The sequence below is a fragment of the Cephus cinctus genome, unplaced genomic scaffold (genome assembly GCF_000341935.2).
Source record: "Cephus cinctus unplaced genomic scaffold, Ccin1 Ccin1_scaffold0008, whole genome shotgun sequence".
NCBI lineage: Eukaryota > Metazoa > Arthropoda > Insecta > Hymenoptera > Cephidae > Cephus > Cephus cinctus.
The window spans coordinates 163,764-175,901 of NW_014332759.1; the positions used below are offsets into that span (position 1 = coordinate 163,764).

At 37.2% G+C, this 12,138-nt stretch overlaps 2 protein-coding genes across 23 annotated transcripts in view; one reads left to right on the forward strand and one right to left on the reverse strand.

The window, feature by feature from the left end:
- Window positions 1-12,138, reverse strand: part of LOC107270569 (chondroadherin) — a 43,457-nt gene that overhangs the window by 25,268 nt on the left and 6,051 nt on the right. The gene's annotated exons all lie outside the window — the stretch shown is intronic.
- LOC107270333 (protein artichoke) overlaps window positions 4,303-12,138 on the forward strand; it is a 57,120-nt gene continuing 49,284 nt past the window's right edge. Inside the window, exon 1 of the mRNA XM_015745536.2 lies at window positions 4,303-4,433. The gene's annotated coding sequence lies outside the window, so the exon portion shown is untranslated. The remainder of the gene's footprint in view (window positions 4,434-12,138) is intronic.

Sequence of the window (12,138 nt, forward strand, 5' to 3'; positions counted from 1 at the left end):
TGGGTGCGGAAAGGGGGGGAGTGCTAAGAGAAAATAAAAGATCAAGAAAGGTATCAAGGAATTCTCCCATAGATATGTACGTACCTACAAGCACATTGCAATGGTACGTAGATCGCGACGCCCGGATTCTCGGATGTTACCGAAGAAACGACGCGAACCGTCTCCAGCTGGAGTACCGATCGCAACTCTAGAAAGGCTACGTATTAAGGACGACTGTCCTGGAATATTTACGAGGGCTTCCCATTGTGTCGCGACGCCATTCACGACGCTTTATTTATTTGCCGGCTCTCTCGTTCCGTCCCTCTCCCTCACTATCCTTATACTAACACGCTAACTCTCTCTCTCTCTCTCTCACTCTCTCGCCTTGTCGCTCCAACGTGATGCCTAAATCGTGCACTCTGCCGGCCGGATTCCTACTTTTCTTCAGCCCTCCGGTTCGAAATGAGTCGGAGATTTTTCATAATTTTACTTTATTTTCGCGCATTGTGCCTTCACTGCCTTCTCACCGCGCTCGTCCCTCTTGCCTTTCTCCTGTCATCTTACATCCCCCTCGATCTTCTCGACTGAGCAGCCCTAGACTCCCTTTACTTTCTCCCTCTCTCATTCTGCCCTGACACACATACCTACGCAATTACCACAGCATTTCCATCGTAAAATCGTTTCCGCATCAACTTCCTTCGTCTTAGCCTTTATACCCGGCATTCTGACATTGCTTTGTCCCAATTAGTACTGGGATTTCGGCAATTTCATGAAATTTACCTTAGCGCGTTCCGAGGATAATAATATTTTCATTGGCCCCTTTTACGATCTCACCGTTATACACGGGCACTTGTTAGGTTAGTTTCATCTTCCTTTCTTTTTTCTCTTTCCTCCATCCTAACGGCACTTTACGTGCGACTGGCTTTCCTTTGGCTACAAGGTAGTTTCCTGTAATTTTATCTCACCCCACAACCCCCTATTGAGATTTTATCGATGCTCCGCCAAAAGACTTTCGGTCATTTTTCTCGTTACCCAAGATGTTCTCCTTACACGACCAAACGACTGATCTAAATTTTATGCATCATCCGATCTAACGGCCGTGCACGATAGAATATCTTATAACGAATGTTGTCAACGGGTGATAAATGATATTATAGAGCAGTTTTCAAAATCGTCATGCGACATATACATAACTAGAGACGTATCGCTGGCATAATCGGTCACGTAATCCATATAGCCACAATTTTATCAAGATCATGTTGCGATACCTTTTTCGTGACTCGGATGAAAACCTGCCATAATATCATGTATACAGTACGTGATACAGTAAATTAATAAAACCATCGTTATGAATTTTTTATTAAATACATTTAAAATCCTATCATGGTCTATAGCTGTAAAATCGTCCTGTGAAAGATTAAGGGCAGACACGTATGAACTATCGCAGCAGCAGTATCCTTTATTCGACTAGCTGAAAATTTTTGCAAAAAAAAAAGATCCTCATTATGTCGGAAATAATCTGGGTCAATTTTCATTCGAACCATAGCGGTCTTTCCCTCTTTCTTTTCTCTGGCAACCCACCATTCACCAACTTTGAAAATGGGTGACTTCTGGTGGAATCTCATAGTCTGTCACGTATATTCATTGTTCGTACGAAGACTATCACACGTGACAGTCATTCGAATGATTAAAGCGTTCGGGACGGACGTTCTAGGAACAGTGAGAGAGATCACTTCTCTGTCCGTGAATAATTACTTTCCGGCAGTAACGTGGAAATTACATTTCCACTGAGATTTACATATTTACCGTGGGATCGTAGATTTTTGGATTATACGCCAGGAAGAAAAAATAACGTTAAGGATTTACGATTTACTTAAATGGATATTAAAGCACTGCTTGCATAGAGATCGTTGGATAATTAGGGATAATCTTGGGTGAAAGTTATTTATATTCAGTGACAAAATGATATTCGGTCAAAAATTATATTCTTTTTTTTCTTCTTACTTTAAAATTATTCAACCTACCTATGCGTTACCTGTAGTCGAGATGATGCTGGTGAAAAATGTACGCAGGCTATAATTATTTCTAAGTTATGATACAAACAGGTGCAGGTATCACTAATGCGAGAGAATTCTTTAAAGGAATCTTTCACTGAATTATCGGCCGAGAAGTATATTTTTTCTGACCATAATCTGATTTAGCAAATTTCAAGCCGATCAAATTTCATTCGACATGCCAGAAAATGCTAAGAATATATAATTTCTTGTACTAAAATTTGCCAATAGCATTAAAGGAAACTTAATTTTACAGACGCCAAAGTCCATCCCTAAGGAAAAAAGAAATTCAATTCTCACTTGTATCATGGGCGAGGTATATTGCTTGGAAAGATAAAACTTAAAAGCTTATCCTAGTTCCTTGATAATAATAAGTATCGCACAAGACCGATAAAATCAATAATACATTAGCACGAGTATCTATTAAAGGAATAAATTGTCCAAGAAATGTATTACTTAATTTCACGTCCAATTACAACCCGAGCAAAAATATTTCCCAAAATTTAAGATCGTTTTTCAAAAATTGATCTAACAGAAATATCAGACCGTTAGCGTATACCAAATAAATCGGGACCATAAAAAGACTTGAACGAGACTAAAATCAATGGAAAGACTTGAGATAAGAAGTACTTGTTCCAGATCAAAGAGACGTACGGAAAAGTGTTCCAAGATATTTCTGGTGCTTTAATATTTTTACAAGAGAGGCAATGAGATAATCTTCCATTATACCGACTGAAACGTCCTGTTGACGTAATCTATCCTATTGGATTATACCTTCTACCTTCTACCTTCTACTGTCGATCACCCATCAATCTGGAGTCTCCATCCACCTTCGTTCACCATGCGAAAGCCCCCGACTGTCATGAAAACGTGACTTCAATGCTGGCTCGAGTTAGATAACAAGAAGAAGAAGTAGAAATCTTCACTCGAAGAGAATCCTTCGATTCCATTCATCATTTCCATCTTTCATCCCTCCTCCGCGAAAACTACACCCCTATCCTTACGAACTTTCACCGCTCCATCTAAAATAAAATTTCAAACCTGGTACGTAGTACGAATAGAGATATGACTACTGGCGAGAACGTGATAAGAAGATAATTCTAATCTTCTTCTCGTTGAACCTATTTTACTACTGACGCTCTTACTCTTTTGACAATCGATAATCCTAAATGACTTTTATAATGACTGTCCGGTGTAACAATAGACGTATAAGTTTGCACAAATGAATTATTCGAAAGATATGATAACAGTGCAGGTACCAATTTAGATTTGAAATGGGAGTAAATAAGAAAAAATATATATAGTTTTTATGTCCACAGCTATAATTGGCAAAGAGTGACAGGATATGCAATTACAAGTTACATAATATCATATTTGCATAGTACTTTGTTTTACCACAAGCACTGGTGTATACTTTGTATGTATTAATGTTTTATTGATGCCGCGTGAATTTCAAATAGGTGAAAATTTAACATTGATAAATATATTCAATACAGTCTTTCTTATCACGGGCAATAATGCTGTGACTCCTTAAACTGGTTTACTCAAAGTTCAATACACTCTTGCAAGTGATTTCACTAGTAAAAGTATCACTACCCTCCGGGGAACGAAGAAACTCCTTGTCGGTTGGCAACAAGTTTCCATCAATTGGTTGAGATTTACATTTTTGTCAAGTGATAGTTCCTGCCTGACCTTTTCATCTCGAAGTATAATATTATGTATCGAAATATAGTTATACATGTACGTTATTACATTATACATATATAAATATATAAGATATTATACACATAGTATATCCTATATGTATACACCCGATATCCACGGTTATTCGGGACTATGAACTACCTAAATATGGTTTTATCATGGGAATTAATCGAAATCAAATGAACAGAACCAACTTCATGTGGCTGAATGGTCCCGATTAACAGTGTACGTATACGTTCGTATTACGTGTACGTACGTATGTACATTCCACGTGCAAGTAATCTATACGTATCGCGTTGAAAGCAAAATTCAGTTCTGGCTTTAAAAATTGTACATTTGACTTTTCTTTAAATCAATTTCCTTTGCGGAATATATCTCTCCCGATAGACGGATAGCGTCGTCTCCTGGGCTATAAGGTTTTCAAACTTTCGAAAGGAACAGAAATTGCGCAGGAAGCCAGACAAGCAGATCAACGAGAAACAGGAAGAGAGCGAGAAACGAAGTGTTAGGAAACTTCTCAAGTGCACGACCTCTGACCTCGAAGCGAGTTAGGAGTTACGGTGCCGTCTGAAACTTTCTGCAGAGGGTAGTGTGCAGCCTGGCTAGGAGGTGGACACAACCGAAGTCAGTAAGACGAAGGCAAAGATTTAAGATTTTGAGATCGAAACGAACCTGACGACCGGAAGGAGTTTGACGGTAGGTAAAATTCTAGTGGGCGACCATTGGTTCATTTAGAAACGATTTTTTAATTTTAACGTAACTACATATTCACTCACTGGTTGTGCAGAACGGATGCTGGCTATTTTTAGAATATTCTTTTAATGCAAAAAAAACTTTTTTTAATTTCTGAAAATTATACAACACAACGATTAGTGTGAATTTAAATTTTTAAAAATTTTCGAATTATATTTCATTTGTTTCGACGAATTTTCATTCTACTCAGGATCAGATATGTCGATAATACGTTTCTATTTTAATGATGTCTGAATTTTTAGTATAAAGAATTTGAATAGATTGTGTCGTTAAATATAGTATAGCAAAAAAAAACCAGCGGATTAAATTTTTAATCGTACTGCTCTTTAGTCTGGGCAGCTGCACTGCATATAGACCGAGATTAGCCAATATAATATTATTTTAGGTATATAGGAAAATACGTGAATCCAGACTTACCGCTTCAAACTATCAATATAAAGTTTGACATAAAACTTGCCGTCGTAAATTGGCAATAAAGTCGACGATTACAATTAGATTTCATAATGAATGGTAGATTTATTATTATTACCAAAATTTCAGCTGAAGAGTTCGTTTCTCATTATTATAGCGTGTATAATTTAATTAACGTTTATAATACTGCCAAGTCGTTACAAGGTATGCTATAAAAGTTTATATTGCAAAATAAAATTTAGTGCAAAAGAAATGTCGCAAAACTGGCTATAACCTATATTATGTATATCGTATACATATACTTACACGGCGTTAACTATAGTGCTAATGTATTATTTCTGGTATAAGCCTTTGAAACAGTTACTTAATATTTTCCTCAAGTATTTTCATAATATGCAGACTGAACGAATCTACATTTTTATGAAAGTTTTATTGCTTTACTTTTGCACGAAGTAAGCGATCGTCCGAGTGTGATTTCGTATTGAAAATTTGTGGAAAAATCGTAAAAGGAACAGAAAGTGATTTCGGAGCAGTTCAATTTCTTCGTAGGAGTCCATTACCCGGTCCACCGATCCGAGATTCCCAGTCGACTTGGAAATTAGATCTAACTGCAAAAATCCAATATAAAAAAGTAAAAAAAAAAGGAATTGTCGAAGAGAAGTCCATCTAGAGTATACACTCGACACCGAAGGATTTTTCACGATTTTCCCAGGAAAATTCGAATCGAGTTTACTGGTTAGTTAGAAGTTTCGAATGCATATCAACGTCCGCACATACTTTGCATATACATATATTTTATTAAAGTTTTCACAAAAGTGCTCTAACGTCTGATAAAAATTTTATTTTTACATATAATTTTCACGGCAAGAAAGTTTCTGTTATAGGAACTCATAAGAAAATATCTGTGATTCGCTCTGTGCGGAGCAGTGACGAAATATGTCAAAAAACTTAAAAAAAATTACCTCAAATAACTCTTATAACCAAAGCCTAGTCAAAAAATCATTTCAAATTACGTCTCTTTGTATTTTTCCATTTTAAATTACGTATGGACCTAAATTGCATTGACGGGCATTTCCGTCGTAGTATGATACACGAAAAAGAAAAAATGTATCAAAAGCATTTCGCAGTTGAAAAGTCTTAATCGGCCAGTTTCTCGAGTTCCGCCAATCATTCTGAGAATCCCATAGTCGACCAAGCGTATCGGAGGTAGTCGTTCGCTTGGAAAGATGATTTGAGGGATAAAAAGGGTGTAGAAAATCGAAGGGTATTTTGAGAACGTCGAGAGGCGGTTGGATTAAGGCGTACAGTTAAAAGAAATACCAGAAGTCACGGCTGTGACGAATCGATTTAAAAGTCTATCCTTTTGGTAATGAAGCATCCAAGAGCGTGATATTAGTGCAGGAGAAAGAAAAAAAAAACGTAGATCCAACCGGTTTCCAAATACGACTAGACAGCTGCACCCGTGAAAACGATTTGCCGAAAACTCTACGGTCCAAAAATATACGACGAAGATGTCAAGATAATAATTTCAATATTTTTATTAAATTCATCTTATTGGAGAACGTAAAAAAATTGTTCGCACGTGCCCCCCCTCCCCCGCATCCTCCAAATAAAAGACTCTCAATTCTGTAGCTAAAAGGAAAACTCATAATCTGTTACCAAAATGATAGCGCACGTGCATAAAATATCTTAAAAAAAATTTTTGTAATATATATGCAAGTGAAACGTACGAAGAATGCATAACTTTCTTATTTCTATTAGTCGAAAATACACGAGTCTATATATCTTCGCCGACTTCCTGCGGTTATGGGAGCTGTTTTTCTTGCTGCGACGAAGAAAGCAAAAATTATGAGTGAAAGAGGAAAGAAAGAAAAAAGCTAGAAAATGTATTCGAGTACGAGGAGACATCTGCATGGCAGAAGACGATTCGTCATACAAATGGAACGATTAACTTCTTAACTAGGGTTAGGAAGTGGGGTGGCATCAGTGGTAGTTGGCAGCGAAGGCAGTGGCAGTGGATACAGCCTTAAGCGTCAACGACAAGCGGCAAACTAGACGGGAGCGACTGTTATAAAAATAACTGAAAAATTTAAGACCTCGAAAAATTCGACAGGAGCAAGCAGAGTCTGCTGGAGGCGCGGTACGAGATGTCTAATGTATTTTCAAATGTATACAGAATGTTCACTGAGCTTAACATGGATAACGTAACGTGTAGTACATTAAGACGGATCCAGATTGTGGGAGAAGTTTGGCAAATCTTTAGTAAACTTAATACGACAATTTGAACCAGGACGAGTTTAGTATTTCTATGAGGATTAATTTTGTATAATAATTTTATTGTTACTCCGACTGGTAAATAATTTTTTTCAATGAAACAATATAATTGTGTCGCATACTTCAGTGCTTGCATTGCCGGGACAATTCGAAATAAATTGTAGATCGATGAATTTTAACAAATACAATCTTTATTGAAAAATAGTACGACCGTATCACTCGAAATGCGCCGATAAACTTTCTTCGTTACTTTTTTTAACAAACAATTGTATGAATTTTATAAAATAATTTTTAATTTTAGTAGCTAATAGGTGATGTGGTATTGTTTTGAGATTATATCCCTGGTAAAAATATTTAAATATCATATATAACCCGGAACAGTCTCCCGTATGTCTCTTTGATCTCAGTCAAGTGCTTTTCACCTGAATAGAGCATTAATCAAGTTTTGGCATTGATTTTCGTCCGGTTCAAGTGTCGTTATGGTCCAATCACTCAATGTAAGCTTTTCCGATAATTTCCCGCGGACTGTCAGATAATTCTCACCTTATGAAAATAAAACATTTTTTAATATATCCTTCCGAACAACAATTCAACGTATATAATATTTATTGAAGAATAATAATCAAGATGACTAATTGGTGAAATTAACGAACTAATTAAATGTACTGGAGATTCCGTATATTTGTTATATCGAAATGTTAAATACTCATACCTTTACAATTCGTGCTATGTGGCTAATTTCTTCTTTTATTTTGCCTTGTTCGCCAGCAAGCGGACTTCGTTGTCAAAAAGACAGTGCCGTTCACAGTACTAAGAAACAGTGCAAAGTAAAAAAAAAATTCCGAAAGTTGAAGTTCATCAATTTTGATTACTCGTCAGTCCAGTGCTTTCCATAAATCCAATAAAAATGTCCTAGTGTCATGAATTTTCGAGCCATCAATTAATTGAAATAATAAGAGCAAAAAAGCGCCAGCGCGTCAACTTCTACGGCAGGCATTACGCCATGGAATTGTTAGCAGAAAAACTATGAAATACGCTTTGTCACTTATTGCTGGTGTTCCTGGCGATTGTTACCGGCTGACAATGTGAAGCAGGATCTCGGTAAAGAAGAAGAGTAAAAAGTAAATAAAAATCAAACAAAAGCACAGCAAAAACCGACGAAGGGGAAGAAGGAGAAAAAAAGTGAAGTAGAGCGGAGGGGGAAATTTGGAAAACGAGGAGACAGCTGCAGTGAAGAAAAACGATTGGTTGTACAGATAGGGCGGTTAGGCGGCGACGATGCAATCTCTGAAAATAGGATCGGTGCACGCATTGTGCACGGGAAAACGAGAGAATTCCCCGTTGGCGTCGGCGTCGTCGTCGTCGTCGTCGTCGTCGGCACCTCCTATTAATAGGCGGATGTCGTCGACACTCTCGAAAGACTCTCGAAAGAGTCCCCGAGGTCCTCAACCGATAAAACATATTCCTGCTACCGACAGCAAAATTCTTAATGAACCAGACTGCAGGTACTTGATTTCGATTTTTTATCAATCGATAGAGACCCTATTCAGTATACTTATATTGCTCACCCCTTAGATTTCCAATTTGACTTACGACATTTTCTTTCCCCCTTGAAGAACTTAGTTTCTGTTATACGAAAGCAACGCGATAATCTATACTAAGTAAGAAGAAGTTATAGAAAAATTATTTAAAAAAAAAACGAATAATACTGTATTTATGTATAATGGCAAATTTTTATAAGTAACGTTAAAATGTTATATGTAAAAATATTGCACGAATTGGAATAAGATAAGGGACGCACGTGTATATTTTACATGTTACAACTACGTATCCAACCAATCCCGCACGCATATGTATATTATGTGTTTCTATAGTCTGCTAGTACTACATACGTTTCTCTCGTTCCGCTTATTTCTAATTTGCAAATTACTTTCCAACGTACCCTCTTGTACCGTAAAGTAAATACATGTTCTTGTAGCAAACAAAGAAACATTTGTCGAATCAGATATCAATATCAACGTAGGCTAACTTTGCATGACCTAGCCTAATCGAAGGTAACCTAATTTAAATTAATGGTCTTTAATTTAATCGTTCCTAGTTTAATTTTTCTGTTCGTTTATATTCCTTAAGATTCCCCACAACTGCAGTTGTCATAAAATCCTATACGAGAAACATTATTTAATCTTAATCTTAAATCCGTAATCTTTACATGGCGTACATGTTTTAACCAATTAGAATTTCTACCTAAAATTTGTGTACATCACAAACCTGTCAAAAAAATTCATTAACGTGAATTGGATGTTACTGGTTCACATGAAAGAAAAATATTATTCAACAGGATAAGTGCAATGAATGATACTGGTTGGACATATTCCACATACTCTTTCCGATTGCCATTCCCATAGAGTTAGTTCTGTTAGCATGTTATAAAGATAGCTTGGAAATGTGGGAGCGTCTCGAAGTAATGAAAATTTGTCGTCCCATCGAATAGATAAGAGGAAGACTGCTATCGAGAATGCCTATACTTAAGTATGAGGATCTTGTAAAATTTTTAAGAGTTTCGGGACAAGTCGTCTCCGAGTGGTTGAGAAAGCCACAGCGGAAAGAATCGAAGAATAGAAACCAACATTTACGAGGGGGCGTATTTCATTAGCCAGGCAGCACGAAACGAGACGAACTAAAGGATGAAGACGAGAAGTGAGAGCGGAAAACGACGTCGTAAACGGAAAGTCAATTTCTTCTTCCTAGAAGTGAAAATTGTTTTCTGCGTATAGTGTAGACCTGTAGTGGATTCTATACCGCGTGTACAACGAAAATACATATTACGTCGATAGAAATGCCTCAATCAAACAATTGACAGAACTAGGATTACGAAACGTCAGCGAGCTACGATACGAAGAAGGTGATAAAAAAAAGATAAACATACCTAATAAAAATGTTATTTCCCTGTACGATAAGTAAAAAAAAAAAAAAAATCTTTATCGTCTTAGAAATAGACGACGCTATTATGGCACAAAGACAATTTGGCCCATCCGTTACATCAAATAGTGAAGGAATTTTTATCCGAAATAGATTTGGATTCCTTGTAACAGCCGGGCGGAGACATAAATACCGCAGTAAGAAAATATTTACACTAATATAAAGTAAAGAGAAAAAACGTTTTTACGTAAATAATTTCGTAACACGTCAACATTCAGTTTCCAATATAATTAGCATAACAATAACTTTCCACTATAGAAATTAACTTTTTGTCTTAGAAAAAAAAGTTAAGTTTTAAAAAGAAACTCATTCGAGTACCAACCACAGAGGTTATAGGGTTTTTTAACGTGTGAAGGAAAGAGAGTCATTAATCGATGGGAAACTGGAAAGTCTATTTATCCGGACGGGAGTAAAGGGTGCATCTGCTTAGTGGGACTTTACTATAGGTTAGCTTTCTCATAGCGAACCGCACAGAGGTTGGCAACCCTTGTCTAGGCTCCGAACGGAAACCCTCGTCTATGCGGAGGGGAGCTGAGGTAATGGAAGGTCGTCTAAGAGTGGGACGTGAGGGGAACGGAAGGGATTCGAAGAGACGTAAAGGGATGCGAAGGCGTTTTAACTGCCTTAACTGCCTTCTGGTAAAGAAAAGGGCCTACTGCTTATTTATTTTTCTTTATATCCTCAGCCTCCGTCTCTGCTTGCCTTTTTCTACGGCGCTATTTGCCTCTGCCAATTTTCTCGTGTTTTATTGCTGGAAAAGTTGAAGGCACGAAAATTACGGTACGCGCGCCAATTACAAGTCGTCAACTATGAGGATTGAGAGTTTGAGTTCGCGTTTTGTACAGAGCAGTCGCGCATTTTTACTGAGCAAATATATGGTACAGGTACCAAGCTTGCGGCACTTGCAATTTTTTTTATCAGGCATTTATCACTGCGAATATTTGAGCCTTTTCCAATCCGCGTATTAACTTCGCGATACGGGAACGAGGTGTACATTTAAACTTGTGATAATTGCGAAATCGCGAGTCCTCGAAGTTTCTCACGTACTGTAATTTATGTAATCCGTCTTGAATTATATACGCCTTACTTGCATCAAGTGCAACGCAATTCTTCTGAGCTACTGCACAAGCGATAAGTACTATATGCATAAATTTCTTTTTCTCTTTCAAGTTGACGTTCAACTAATTGCAACGGCATAAAAAGGATTGAGCGCAAACCTGAAAATACTGACCTTACGAGCGATAACGTTTAAATACATCAAAAGCTCGCAATTTAAATACACCGTACTTATTAAAAAAGCACATTTTAAGAAGCTTTAACACGTCTGAGCGACTAAGTAAAAAGAAGGTCTCAAACATTAACAGAAACGAGTCCATTAGTAAAATAGCCATCGGGCTTATCATGAATCGTAAATTAATCCCCCCTGGTTTTAAGTCTGTAGGACGTTGTAAAAAAGTTGATAAAAAAAAAAAGCAAACATGAGTCGCATTTCGCAATACGAGCCACGACGATTTTACAATTTAATAGAGTCAAGTGTAACGTGCGCTTCAATTTTACACGTGAAATTATTTAGGGGAGAAAAATGAATTCATTTAATTGATATCCTTTTCAGTAGATAACTGTGTCACGTAACTGTTATATATACGTGTACAATTGTACATATACTATACATATAACTGAAGCATCCTATACAACAGAGTTTGGAACGACTCCCTGGTGATAGAAGCCACAGTTCTCGAGGTTGCGCGAGAGAATTGCTTCATTATGGAGGACAAGAGCAGAGTAAACTCCAACAATAAGTTCGGCAGGACGAAAAAATGCAAATCGCAAAAATTGCCGGAGAAAACTGTGGCGCGTGTTATTCCATTGGGAATGCAAAGAGTTGTGCAATTCGTATTAGAGGCCGAGAGTATGTGTGCTCGAGAAGGAAAGTATGTGCGTGTGGATAAAGCAGAAGAACAGGGTGTGTGGGAGGGGGGAGGGG